This window comes from Ranitomeya imitator, chromosome 4 (genome assembly GCF_032444005.1).
Source record: "Ranitomeya imitator isolate aRanImi1 chromosome 4, aRanImi1.pri, whole genome shotgun sequence".
Lineage (NCBI taxonomy): Eukaryota > Metazoa > Chordata > Amphibia > Anura > Dendrobatidae > Ranitomeya > Ranitomeya imitator.
In genome coordinates this window covers 539,181,953-539,197,369 of record NC_091285.1, presented here as the reverse complement: position 1 = coordinate 539,197,369, position 15,417 = coordinate 539,181,953, and positions in this window count along the sequence as shown.

Here is a 15,417-nt window from a genome sequence, read left to right as displayed (position 1 = left end):
TTCATTATTTTGGAATATTTTTTTTTATTTTTTTTACACATTTGGAAAATTTTTTTTTTACTTTTTTACTTTGTCCCAGGGGGGGACATCACAGATCAGTGATCTGACAGTTTGCACAGCACTCTGTCAGATCACTGATCTGACATGCAGCGCTGCAGGCTTCACAGTGCCTGCTCTGAGCAGGCTCTGTGAAGCCACCTCCCTCCCTGCAGGACCCGGATCCGCGGCCATCTTGGATCCGGGGCTGGAGGGAGCAGGGAGGGAGGTGAGACCCTCGCAGCAACGCGATCACATCGCTTTGCTCCGGGGGTCTCAGGGAAGCCCGCAGGGAGCCCCCTCCCTGCGCGGTGCTTCCCTGCACCGCCGGCACATCGCGATCATCTTTGATCGCGGTGTGCCAGGGGTTAATGTGCCGGGGGCGGTCCGTGACCGCTTCTGGCACATAGTGCTGGATGTCAGCTGCAATAAGCAGCTGACACCCGGCCGCGATCGGCCGCGCTCCCCCCGTGAGCGCGGCCGATCGGCTATGACGTACTATCCCGTCCAGGGTCAGATAAGCCCAGGGCACCTCGACGGGATAGTACGTCTAAGGTCACAGAGGGGTTAAATACATCAGATAGGGATTATATACATTAGACAGGACTGCTCTATTATGGGTATACCTTGGCGATTGGTGGAGCAGCTTAACATACTTTGTTTGCAAAAAAACGTATTAACTAAATACCCTGTATTTTTTCATTTTTTGACTAGCACTTGCTTATTTACTGTGACTTTTTTACAACAGAGTATTTTTTTACCTCTCTGTGTGCTTTTGTGTTTTCAAGTTCTTTGGTGGTGTGAACAGGTTTCTACAGACTTGTTCGCTATGCAGGTGGCCCATGTGTTTTTGGTTTTATAATTGTTCTCTTGTTTCTACAAGATTGGGGAGTCCACCACTCCTATGTGGGTCATTTGCATTGTAGCTGTTCCATCTCGCATGTTCAACGTGGATATTTTCTCTCTGAGCCCTGTTCATACAGGTACTATACGGATGATCAGGTTTTTAAATACATCAGATAGGGATTATATACATTAGACAGGACTGCTCTATTATGGGTATACCTTGGCGATTGGTGGAGCAGCTTAACATACTTTGTTTGCAAAAAAACGTATTAACTAAATACCCTGTATTTTTTCATTTTTTGACTAGCACTTGCTTATTTACTGTGACTTTTTTACAACGGAGTATTTTTTTACCTCTCTGTGCGCTTTTGTGTTTTCAAGTTCTTTGGTGGTGTGAACAGGTTCCTACAGACTTGTTCGCTATGCAGGTGGCCCATGTGTTTTTGGTTTTAATATATTAAGAGGATAAATATTTTGATGGGAGTGCTTCTTTAAAGTTCTTGAACTATTTTACTAAGTGAGGTAAACACAACAATACTGCTGGCTGTTGCAGCGAATTACTTTCCATGCATGCACCTACCTTTAAACATTGTTCCATGATTTTACTAAATTTTTGTAGAAGGGAAAAATTTAAACAGAATCATCTGCTGCTATTTTGTACTATTTTGTTTATTTAAACATTAGCCTCCAACATGTTTTTGCATATATTTCCTTACCTGGAGCCATCTGGGCCTGACTACTTTTTAGTTGCCTTGTGGTCTAGCTGGTTATAACTCCCCATGCCAATCTATATCTTCTTGAGTGACCTTATTTAGGATGTGACTTATGATATTATATTGTCAAGTCCCCAATATATTGCTTTGTGATTTTTTTTTAAGTGTTTTAAGTGTTTTTGGCCTTGTTGTTTTGGCTTGTTGTAAATAAAAAATATATTTTTTACTATTTGGTGATCAGCATCTCATACATAGTGCTTTTTTCTTTTACTTTCCACTAGTCTCTAATTCTTCTACTGCCGGGGCTGCCATTATTGGCTCTACACTGGCAAACATCTACTTACCTGCCCTGTGCTATACCGTTCAGCTTCTACAACTGCCATTGTCAAGTCACATGAGCTACACATCTCCAGGCTGCCCACTGTTTATATAGATATATTACTGCTGCTAGGAAACTTATTCTTTTGAGCATACACAAACAAGAATCAGCTTAAAAATAAGGCTTTTTTTGCACAGCTTGCTTCATTGCTTCTTCACTTTGAAAACATCTAGCTAATTCCTGCTCCCTAAAAAAAGGAATAATTTTTAGACAGCTTAATAAAAAATGCTTTGTAATTGTTCAACAATCTTTACAATATCAAACTATCAAACCTGTTGCGCATCCTGAAAAATTAGATTATTTTCTCCATTCTAATTCACAAGCCAATAGTTTTTCACTTTCAAAGCAGTTAGATCCCCAAATAAAGGAATATTTTTGGACAGCTTATGAAGAAGTAATAACATCTTCATTTAGCAAAGAAAACCAAACAGGCATATTCTTTGCACCTTCTAATGTGAAAAAAATGATTCCATTTGCACCACATGTGAATAAACAGTGGCAATGCCGACATCTGCATCCAAAAGTGATTTATATTTGTACTGTTTTTACAATTTAAGTAGCCTTAAGTAATGTGTTATTAAATAGACTGTTGACTACCACTGGTTACCCTCTGTTTTCCCCTAGCCAGATTGGTTGAGGTCCCTTGATCATTCAAGATCTCGAAAGTGGTTCAATGCAGTGCTAGAAGACCTTAGAGTGTTATGCATGACTTTCCGGGCAATTAGAGGTTCTTCTGTATTGCCATTCACTGCTAATCAAATTTCAGGGTAAAATTTATCGATGTGGGCAAATTTGAATTTCAAACGATCCACCCAATTATTCAAGTGCTTGTATTTCTGCATGTGATACTCACACTTAATACTGAATACAGTAGTTTGAGATGTATTGAAAATATTGTTTCCATTTACATTTGCATATCATTAACATGTTGAATAACTTGTGTTCACATGTTTCAGAAGGAAAACCGCAATGCAATAAAAATGCTTTTGCATGCCTTTTACACACAGGAAGTCGACATATTTAAGACATATTATTATATATTCCTATTATTGGAAACATTTTCTTGTGAACGCAAGTTCAGCAACTGTTGATGCAGCTGTTGGTTGTTCTTCTAATGATAAATGACCCTAATTGCTGTAATTATCTTCTAGCTACCCTGTGCATTAGCCTTTTCATCTTCACCGACTTTAGATTATTTGACAGCATGGTATCACTCTAGGTGGTCAAGCAGTTGAGGACATCATCACTGAAAAAACAATCTTGGGTACTGTGGTTAAATACGTATACATTCTTTGTGAAGCATGAGGCTGAGAACACGTGAAAGGAAAGTAAGCAACTTCTTTAGAACAGTATTTGTTGGAATTTGTGAATGTAAAGAAAGAGTCATGTAATTCTTTGAGCAATTCCTTTTAACCCCCTTCTGCCAGCTGACGGAATAGTATGTCAGCTGGCAGTATCCCCCGCTTTGAGGTGGGCTCCGGCAGTGAGCCCACCTCAAAGCCGCGACATGTCAGCTGATTTCAACAGCTGACATGGGCAATGGGCGTGAGCGGCATTTAATAAGCGCTGCCGGCCGTGCGGCTGGAAGTACTCGCACCACTGACCCCGTCACATGATCGGGGGTCATCGGTGCGTTACCATCACAACCAGATGTCTTCTTGAGACCTCTATGGTTGTTGATGGCAGATTGCTATGAGCGCCACCCTGTGGTCGGTGCTCATAGCAATGCTTTCATTCTGCTACATAGAGGTGATCTTTGCATCACCTCTATGTAGCAGAGGCGATCGAGTAGTGCATGCTTCTAGCCTCCCATGGAGGCTATTGAAGCATGCTAAAAAAAAAATGTGTTTAAAAATATGAAAAAAATAAAAAGTATAAAAGTTCAAATCACCCCCCTTTCGCCCCAGTCAAAATAAAACAATAAAAAAAATTAAACCTACACATATTTGGTATCGTCGAGTTCAGAATCACCCTATCTATCAATAAAAAAGAGGATTTATCTGATCGCTAAACGGCGTAGCGATAAAAAAAATCAAAACGCCAAAATTATGTTTTTTTGGTCGCCACGAGATTGCATTAAAATGCAACAACGGGCAATCAAAAGAACATATCTGCACAAAAGTGGTATAATTAAAAATGTCAGATTGGCCCACAAAAAAAAAGCCCTCACCCGACCCCAGATCATGGAAAATGGAGATGCTACGGGTATCGGAAAATTGAGCAATTTTTTTTTTCTAGCAAGCTTTGGAATTTTTTTTCCACTTAGATAAAAAGAACCTACACATGTTAGGTGTCTATGATCTCGTAATGACCTGGAGAATCACAATGGCAGGTCAGTTTTAGCATTTAGTGAACCTAGCAAAAAAGCCAAACAAAAAACAAGTGTGGGATTTTTTTGCAATTTCATCGCACTTGGAATTTTTTTCCCGTTTTCTATTACATGACATGGTAAAACCAATGGCATCATTCAAAAGTACAACTTGTCCTGCAAGAAATAAGCCCTCACATGGCCATATTGACAGAAAAAAAAAATCATGGCTCTGGAAAGAAGGGGAGCGAAAAGTGAAAACACAAAAAAAGCTCCGGGGGTGAAGGGGTTAATAATAAAATCCTGCTAAACAAAATTAGAAAATACCCATACATTTTAGAAATAGAAGGATAGAGACTAGAATTCAATAAAAATTGTAATATTAATATACAGTAACTTAAAGAGGTTGTCTGTTATGCTAACTCAGTTTCACGTTTTTCCATAAATGATTAAGGATAAAGCTCCTAGAGATGCCCATATAACTTTTGTGCTAAGTTAGATGTTTTTTTTTTTCATTTGACTTTGCTTCCTGTGTAATGGCATCAGCTCTGCTGTCCCGGTCATTACTTCCTCTTCATATTCCTCTGCTCTTTTCTAACTACATTCCCCATCATTCCTTGTACTGGGCTGCACACCTCTTGCAACTCTGTCATCCCTCACTCCTCCCTCAGCGACACACACCGCATCAGCATGATCTCCTGTACAGGACATGGGTACAGGGAATAGCAGTAATGCACAAAGCACCTTTACATCAGCCTTGCCAAAAAAGATTATCCCCTACTCCACTGATGGATGGATGGGTAGATAGATTTCATTGATTAATAGATTGGATGGTGAGAGAGAAATGAATGTCACCAAATAATGTGACATCACAGGAAGCCAAGAGATTCTCATCTAGAAATCATGTGACCCAATTAGCAGATTACATAAGGATTTGCAAAAGCAAGGTTAAGTGTTTCTCTATAGCAGTTAGTTCACATGAAAGAGACTTAGGGTACCGTCACACAGTGGCATTTTGATCGCTACGACAGCACGATCCGTGACGCTCCAGCATCGTAACAATATCGCTCCAGCGTCGTAGACTGCTGTCACACTTTGCAATGTACGACGCTGGAGCGATAATTTCATGACGTATGTGCGATGTAGAAGCCGTTGGTTACTATGCGCACATCGTATACAATATCGTGCACACCTTTGTTACACCATGCGATCATGCCGCCACAGCGGGACACTAGACGACGAAAGAAAGTTTCAAACGATCTGCTACGACGTACGATTCTCAGCTGGGTCCCTGATCGCAGGAGCGTGTCAGACACTGCGAGATCGTAACTATATCACTGGAACGTCACGAATCGTGCCGTCGTAGCGATCAAAATGCCACTGTGTGACGGTACCCTTAGGCCATGTTCCCACGTTGCGGTTTTAGAGGTGGAAGGGACCTCCAAGGTCATCGTGTCTAACCCCCTGCTCAATGAAGGATTCACTAAACCATCTCAGACAGATATCTGTTCAGCCTCTGTATCAAGACTTTTAAATGTTTAGTCCAGGTTGGAGCCAAGCTTTAAGATTGTCTTCAGGAATTAATAATAATATTAATCTCCAATATACAATCATAACCTAAAATGCTGACTAAAGACTCAACGTATGAATGAAGGGTTTCTGTGGTATGGCACACTTTGTGGAAGATCTGAAGAAGCCTTGTTTTTTACTTTTCTATTTAAAACAAATATTATGTTAATTTCCATTTATACGGCAAGATTATTGTGATATTCATGTAGTCTAAACAGGCTGCCAATCACCTACCACACTAGCAAAATGCTCATTCTTCAGGCGAAACTATTTTCTGGTTCATACAAAAGTTCATTGTTCTCTTAGGGAAAACAATACTAGCATATTACAGATCATTCAGTGTATATCTGAAGCCAGGTTTTGCTGCTTAAACAATCAATTAAATGACCACCAGCCACCAAACGTATTGCTGGTCAGTAGGAATGAGCAATCTCAAACTGCAAAGGTCGAGGTTCGTACCGAGCATGGAAGTTTTCCTGGAAGTCCAATTTAATGTTTGAGTTTGGTGCCAAATAAAGTTTGTTGAGCGGCTGCAACACAGCCAATCAACAAGTGTTTAGGCTGTGGGCACTTCCGAAGCCATCACAACTAGGGTTGAGCGACTTTTCTTTTTATAGGATCGGGTCGGGTTTCACGAAACCAGACTTTTTCAAAAGTCAGGTCGAGTGAAATCGGCCAATCCTATAGAAAAGTCGGGGTCGGCCGAAACACGAAACCCAATGCAGTGCATTGAGTTTCTAATAGTTCCCAGGGTCTGAAGGAGAGGAAACTCTCCTTCAGGCTCTGGGATCCATATTTAAGTGTAAAATAAAGAATCAAAATAAAAAATATTGATATACTTACCCTCGGACGCGCCCTGGTTCTCACCGACAGCCTTCCTTCCTAAGAATCAGCACCTGAAGGACCTTCGATGATGTCGCGGCTTGTGATTGGTCGCGTGAGCGGTCACATGGGCGTCACGTGACCAATCACAAGCCGCGACGTCATGTAAGGTCCTTCAGGCGCTGATTCTTAGGAAGGAAGGCTGCGGGTTAGAACCAGGGCGCGTCCGAGGGTGAGTATATACCTATTAGGAATATACTCACCCTCGGACGCGCCCTCGGACGCTTCCTTCCTAAGAATTAGCACCTGAAGGACCTTAGATGACGTCGCGGCTTGTGATTGGTCGCGTGACCACCCATGTGAACGCTCACGCGACCAATCACAAGCCGCGACGTCATCGAAGGCCCTTCAGGCGCTCATTCTTAGGAAGGAAGGCTGCCGGTGAGAACCAGGGCGCGTCCGAGGGTGAGTATAGCAATATTTTTTTTTTTTATTCTTTATTTTACACTAAAATATGAATTCCAATACCGATTCCCGATATCTTAAACATATCGGAACTCGGTATCGGAATTCCGATTCCAGATCAGAAGATCGCCGACCTCATGGCCGACCCCACACAGGGGTCGGGTCGGGTTTCATGAAACCCTACTTTGCCAAAAGTCGGTGACTTCTGAATCTGGCTGACCCGTTTCGCTCAACCCTAATCACAACCATGCCAAATATTAGCATGGCTGTGACTGGCTGATGCAACATTTGACCTGGCTTGTATAAATGTTGGATCGCGAGTGGCAATGCCATTGTGGACAGGACACTGCTCAGGTGAGGGTCGGGACAGTATAAAATAAATAAATAAATAATTTAAAAAATTACATTGGGTTCCCCAAATTTTTAATAACCTGCCAAGGGAAAGCAGACAGCTGTGAGCTGGTCTTATTTGACGAACCCAATATCAATGAACATTCCAAGCTCATTAATATCAGCCCCCAGCTGTCTGCTTTACTTTAGCAGGTTATTAAAAATAGGGGGGACCCCAACATCATTTTTTTATTCATTCATTCATTCATTTATTTATTAAGTACAGTAAACTACACATGCAAGTCACTGCTCAACTCCTCTTCTTGGACCTCTGTCACTTTGATCAAGATTATTATTTTTATTTTTTTTATTCTATGTTATTTTAAGTAATTTCCCTATCTATATTTATTTGCAGGGCAATTGCTCTCCTCTTACCCCCATTTTTCTCCCTTTTTCAGTCCACTAGCCCTTACAATGAGCATTTTACAGCATCAAAGTTCGGGTCACCATTGGCTTCTATTAGGTTCAGATTTGGGGTCAAATACTGTTCTGTTGCCTGAACCAAACGTTGGACTAAATTTCCATGGAACATCCAGGGGTTTGCACATTCCTAGTTTCCCCTGCCTGCCCATACCAGGATCTAGATGTACATAGCTATAGACAGTGAGCTGCTTATCACCTTTAGTGTAAGTAAACAGCACATAGCCGGACACGTGACACATAAATGAAATCTGTGTTTTAACCCCTACCTCATGCTATCCTCAGATTACATAGCAAAAACCTGCTGACAAATTAATCTGTATGGTCCAAATGCTTTTTGTCTGCAAATTATGTTTGCAGGTGTTTCTACAAGAATTTTTGGCAGGGTTCAGGTCACGTGCAGTGTTTTATTTAATGGTATAGATTGCATGATGTAAAGTCACCTTGTTTATTCATCTGGTTTGATTGGTTGGAAAACTGCAGAGGAACATAAGAGTAATTCTGTTCTGCCAACAGAAGACATTTTGAGGTTTAAATGTACCCTATACAGAAAAGTTTAAAATGAAAAGCAGTAACAAATATCAAGTACGAAATGAAAAGCACTAACCCGTAGCATTATTTCAATGCTGTAAATATGTCACTTTTGTCATTGGTGAAAAGGAAAATTGGAACCAGCTCACCACACCCTGTGTTATATAGTCCAGTATGCACGGAATGACCAAAACGTGAAGTATAGAGACAAGTAGAAAAAGGCCTTGAGGAAGAACGCTGTTTGCTTTCAAAACGTGTCGCCATGTTGTTCCCTGTCCCCCACAATGTGCCATGTGCCATGGAATTTTGGGAGTTTTAAAGTGTCTGCAATAAAGGATTTTCCTATTTTTATGGATTATTGACAAAAGCTGGAATTTTTTTCTACTTGTCGCTATACTTCTGTCATTGCCATTGTTCTCCTGAATCTGAAGTTGTTCATCATCTTGCATCATATGCACTCGCCATTGTGTACTCACTATATACTTTGTGAGGAAATAAGGTGTTTAACTATGTTTCTATGCAAACACATGAGCTGGGTAACTAGTAGTGATGAGCGAATATACTCGTTACTCAAGATTTCCCGAGGACTCGGAAATTTAGTTTTCATTGCCGCAGCTGAATGATTTACATCTCTTAGCCAGCATAAGTTCATGTGGGGGTTGCCTGGTTGCTAGGGAGTAAAAAATACTCGGAGGACACCCAAGCGTGCTCGGGAAATCTCGAGTAACGAGTATATTCGCTCATCACTAGTAACTAGACAATGCAGAGAGTGTTGCTTCTAGGCACACAATAAAAACTGATGAGCTTCTTTTATATATAAAAAATAGCAGTAACATATTGCTATAAAATGTAATTCACTGAAGATGTATTTGTGATCGCAAAGGAATGTCCCAGTCTAAACACGTTTGTGAATAAAATACTGCAAACAACCACAAAAATGATGAAGAGCAGAAAAAAATGCATTGAAAATCAATGAGAATGATAGAATGAAAGAAAAAACGAAAGATATAAAGAATTACATATATACAGTGGGTACGGAAAGTATTAAATTTTTCACTTTTTGTTTATTTGCTGCTATTTTGTACATTCAAAAAGTTCATTTTTTTCTCATTAATGAACACTCTGAACCCCATCTTAACTGAAAAAAAAAACTGAAATGTAGTATTTTTTGCAAATTTATTAAAAAGGAAAAACTTAAATATCACATGTTCATAAGTATTCAGAACCTTTTGCTCAGCATTGAGTAGAAGCAGCCTTTTGAGCTTGTACAGCCATGAATCTTCTTGGGAATGATGCAACAAGTTTTTCACACCTGGATTTGGGGATCCTCTGTCATTCTTCCTTGCAGATCTTCTCCAGTTCCGTCAGGTTGGTTGGTGAACGTTGGTGGACAGCTATTTTCAGGTCTCTCCAGAGATGCTCAATTGGGTTTAGGTCAGGGCTCTGGCTGGGCCAGTCAAGAATGATCACAGAGTTGTTCTGAAGCCACTTATTTGTTATTTTAGCAGTGCGCTTAGGGTCATTGTCTTATTGGAAGGTGCAAGTCTGAGGTCCATGGCACTCTGGAAGAGGTTTTCATCCAGGATATCTCTGTACTTGGCCGCATTCATGTTTCCTTCAATGACAACCAGTCATCCTGTACCTGTAGATGAAAAACACCCCAATAGCATTAAGCTACCACCACCATGTTTCACTGTTGAGATTGTATTGAGCAGGTGATGAGCAGTGTCTGGTTTTCTCCACACATACTGCTTAGAATTATCCCCCAAAAGGTCTATCTTTGTCTCATCAGAACAGAGAATCTTATTTCTCATAGTCTTGGAGTCCTTCGTGTGTTTTTTTAGCAAACTCTATGGGGCTTTCATATGTCTTGCACTGAGGAGAGGCCTCCGTCTGGCCACTCTGCCATAAAGGCCTGACTGGTGGAGGACTGCAGTGATAGTTGACTTTGTGGAACTTTCTGCCATCTCCTTACTGCATCTCTGGAGCTCAGCCACAGTAATCTTGGGGTTCTTCTACACCTCTGTCACCAAGGCTCTTCTCCCACAATTGCTTAAGTTTAGTGGACAGCCAGGTCTAAGAAGACTTCTGGTAATCCCAAACTTCTTCCATTTAAGGATTATGGAGGCCACTGTGCCCTTAGGAAACTTGAGTACTATAGAAATTCTGTTGTAACTTTGGCCAGATCTCTGCCTTTCCACAATTCTGTCTCTGAGCTCCTTGGCCAGTTCCTTTGACTTCATGATTCTCATTTGGTCTGACATGCAGTGTGAGCTGTGAGGTCTTATATAGACAGGTGTGTGCCTTTCCAAATCAAGTTTAATTAAGCACAGCTGGACTCCAATGAAGGAGTGGACCAACCTCAAGGAGGATCACAAGGAAATGGAAAGCATATGACTTAAATATGAGTGTCTGAGCAAAAGGTCTGAATACTTATGACCATGTGATATTTCAGTTTTTCTATTTTATTAAATTTGCCAAATGGTCTACCTCTCTGCTTTTTTCAGTCAAGATGGGGTGCAGAGTGTGCAGGGTGGGCCATTAATATGGATACACGTAAATAAAATGAGAATGGTTGGTGATATCAACTCGGCTCGACTCGGACCATTTTCCCTGTCCCTGCTGTTAAACAATATCCCCACAGCATGATGCTGCCACCACCATGTTTCACTGTAGGGATGCTGTTCTTGGGACGATGAGCTGTGTTGGTTTGACTCCAGACTTAGCGTTTATGTTGGTGGCCAAAAAGCTTAGGCTGGGGTTCACATTGCGTTAAGTGCAGTCCGCTGACGGCATCCGTTACATAGCGGCACTAATGCTATGTAACGGATCCGTTAGTGCACCCATTGACTGCCATTATGTAGCATAATCGGCATGCATTAGTGATGTGCCGTCATTCTGTGACAGACCCTCGGACGCAGTCTGCAGCGTTTTCGGGTCTGTCACCCCTAGCACAGATAGAGCATCTGCGCTAGCGTGATCACATAAACGCAATCTTTTTTGGCACTTGCGTTAACACAGTCCGTTAGGGTATGCGCTGAATGGACTGCACTTAACGCAATGTGATTGTGGTCTCATCTGACCACAGCACCTTCCTCCATACATTTGAGAGTCTCCCACATGTCTTTTGGCAAACACAATATGAGAATTATCATTTTCGTGAGTAAGCTTCATTCTGCCCATTGTTCTATAAAAGCCACCTCTATGTAGTGTGTGTTTTACTGTGGTTGTATGGACAAATACCGCAGTCTCTGCTTGTGAACTCTGCAGCTCCTTCAGGGTTACCTTTGGTCTCTGCCTCACTGATTAATGCCCTAATTACCTGGGCTGAGAAATTTGGTGGATGGCCCTCTCTTGGCAGGTTTGTTTTGGTACCATGTTTCTTCCATTTGATGATAATGGATTTGATGGTGGTTTGGGGATTATCAGAGAGTTTTTTTTATAACCCAACCCTGATTTGTACCTCTAAACAACTTTGTCCCTGACTTGTTTGGAGATTTTCTTGGTCTTTTCTGTTACGCTAGCCACCAGCACCTGTTCCTCCTCAATATCCACCTAATCATTTTTACCCCATATGAACTGGGCAGATGACATAAGGCAGGGTTGGCTATAATCACTCTATGTTATGACTTCCTCCATCCCCACCTGGTCCGCATGCAAAGCTTCATGTTTAATTTTGAGCAGCGACTATTTGTGAGCACTGACTATGGCATTATTGCTGCTCAATATCATTGTGGAGTCTTCAAAGTCTTGGGGAACCAAACAAAAGTCATACATCCATGCCCACTCTTCGATTGTTATGTGTGGAGGCTGACCAATTGGCGTGTTAGAGCTGGGGGAGCACCCGCCAGGGCCGTGGGGACACTCGGTGCTGGGCCGGTTCTTAAAGGGGACATGTCACGCAGCAGTGACCCGGTCCCTGGCCCTGGACGTCCAATAAAAGGGGATGTGATGATGAAAAAGGGGAAATAAAGTTTATAAAAGCAATTGCTCGTGACGCCACCTGTGGTACTCAGTAAATAGGAGATGTTAGCCGATTCTGCTTAAGGAGACTGCTGGGGCTGATGTTGATGCAGCAGAGTTGGTACAGCTCTCCATTGGTAGAGCTTTAGTCCCAGGGCACTTAGGTTGTAAAAGATGGAGATGTTGATGATGGATGTAGTACTGGGCAGATGGCGCAGTATATAAATGTGAGGACACATCGGGGTGTAGTTTCCAATGCTTTATTCACAGTTCTTAGTTGCCCCATTCGGGGTGCTGTGTCCTCCGAGTAGGTGGTCCAGCCAGCTCTCAAGCAAATTTGGTGCACCTTCCAGAACCCCCTTTTCTATGTTCCTTTCCTGGCCGTCTCTCTGCGCTGGCACTCGCCTCTCCTGCCCTGCACCTGCCAAACATTATCCCAAGCCAGCAGCCATGGATCTTGTCGGGCGGTGAGCTCTAAGTCCCCCTGGATCTTATACGGCTGCCTTATCAGCTATGCTTCTTGCAAAAGCCAAAGCCACCGGTTATCTAGCTGAGTCCTTCATTTTCCCACTAGAATGGGGCTGGTCCCCTGACTGCGACCTGGTCCCTCCACCTGATGATGGTCAGTGTGAATACAAGCCCCACGGGTGGACTTCTCACTACCCATGAATCTAGGACCCCTTCCTGCTCTTCCTTCTGTAGTTTGACTTTCCTTCAGCTCCCTCTCTTTGGGAACTCCTTTCTGTCTGTCTTGATCTTATTGTTTCCTCTTACTCTCACGTCTGCTCTCTTCTCCCTCTCTCTGCAGACTCCCCGACTCCACCCACACCCTCTACCTATAAACCCCCTCCAGCCTGGGATGCCCTGACTGAAGTGTCTAGTGTTGGATGCTGGTGTGGTTTGGTGCTGTGCCCCCTCCTTACCTGAGAGCAGAATACCACACCTCTGGCTGAAGTGCAGTATCTCTGTGGCAGCTGGACCCTCAGGTGCGCCACATAGGTACTCAACTACTGGCCTCTTCTGCTCTCAAAATAGCCTTGCATGTGCTGCTGCAGCACTGCCAGAGTGGCAGCAGCTGTAGCTGACTTGAAGAAATGGTGCAGCTTAGGTAACATTCACATTTGCCTTGTTGGGCGCAGCGTCGTCGACGCAACCCACAAAGCAAAACACAGCGCTGCGTTTTTTGATGCATGCGTTGCCATAAACTAGTAATGTTCTTGAATTTTGGCGCAGGGAAAATGCTACAAGTAGCTTCTTCCGCGCCCTGTCTTGTGCGTCAAATTGATGCATGCGTCGTAAAACGCATCACAACGCATACCGGCACATGTCCATGCGCCCCCCATGTTAAAGATAGGGGCGCATGACGCATGCGTCGGAATGTGTCGACGACGCTGCACCCAACAACACTAATGTGAATGTAGCCTTACCTTGACTAAAGCTCAGGTAAATCTGGGTATGTTTTCAGAAACCGATAAACTACCAAGTTGAGCACATGTGCCAAGCATAGTACATGTGTGTGCTTGCCAATCTTCACAGCCACTAACAGGTTATGCCCATTGTCACACACAACCATGCTTGGTTGGAGGTTCATCTGCAAAAAACACAGATCTGTCTGGTCTGTTATTCCTTTAAGTAACTGCTGCGGTGTGTGGTTTGATTCCTAGACAAAATAGCTTCAGCAGAGCCTGTTGCCACTTGGCTGACACAGAGCTGCAGCGCTTCCAGCTTCCTGCTGATGTGGACAATGTACTCTGAGATACCACATCGGAGATGGAGGATGAGGAGGAGCAGAAGTGGGTACATGAACTGCTGTAAGAGGTAGAGGACACCGTGATAGAAGTAGGGCCAGCAATCCTCAGTGTTGGGAGCACATGTACCGTGCCAGGGTACGACTCCGACCCAGCCTCCACAATGTTCACCAAGTGCGCCTTCAGAGAAATGTAGCATCCCTGGCCACAAGCATTTGTCCACCTGTGGGTCAATAATTGGACAATGTCAATAAGTGCGGTGGTAAGGACATGGGTGATGTTCCTTGACATGTGATGGTACAAGGCGAGGATGCCACACTGGGAGAAAAAGCGGTGGCTGGGGACTAAGTGAAAAGGGATTGTTCCACCATGATTCGATGGTAATCCTCCATGTTTACCAGCCAAAATGGCAACATTTCCATAGCAAACAACCTGGAAATGTGCCCATTAGGGACAAGGATATGATTGTAAGTTAGCATGCACAAGGAAAGGTACAAGGCAGGAAGCATCTGCATCTGCCAAAGTATTTTTAACAGGGGATTGGGAAGCACCTAGCACAAGGGAAGAGGCGGTAGTGTTACCCAATGGCACAAATCATTGACCCCGGTGTTCTGTCCACCAAGTAAGGTGCTTAGATGGCATGTGTCTGATCATGCTGGTGGTGGTTAGGTTCTTTGTGGTCAGGCCTCTTCTGATGTTTGCATGGCACAGGTTGCAAGTGGCCATTATGTTTGTCTCAGAACTCTCTCTTTAACCCCTTTCCGACATTGGGGCGTATATTTCCGCAGATGTCGGACACACTCCCTTTGATGTGGGCTCCAGTGTTGAGCCCACATCTTTCCCGACACATTTCAGCTGTTTTGAACAACTGACATGCGCCAGAAAAGTCGTGGATGTAATAGAGATCCACGCGCGGCTATTAACCCATTAAATGTCACTGTCAAATGCTGACAGCGGCATTTAACTTGTGCTTCCAGCCATCTGGCTGGAAACCCCCCACAGGTGACCTCCGTCACGTGATCACGGGTCACCAGTTCATTTACATGACAACCAGAGGTCATGCCCATACAGTTACAGTAGCGTAGCTCCGGGTAGGCCCCTCAGAGCTCAAGGCCAGGGGCAAACGCCACCTCTGCCCCCCTATGCTACTGAAAGCTAGAAAAAATTCATGATCTAGTATTTGGCAGAGCTCACAAAGAAATAGCCTGGGAAACAAGCGATGTGGGG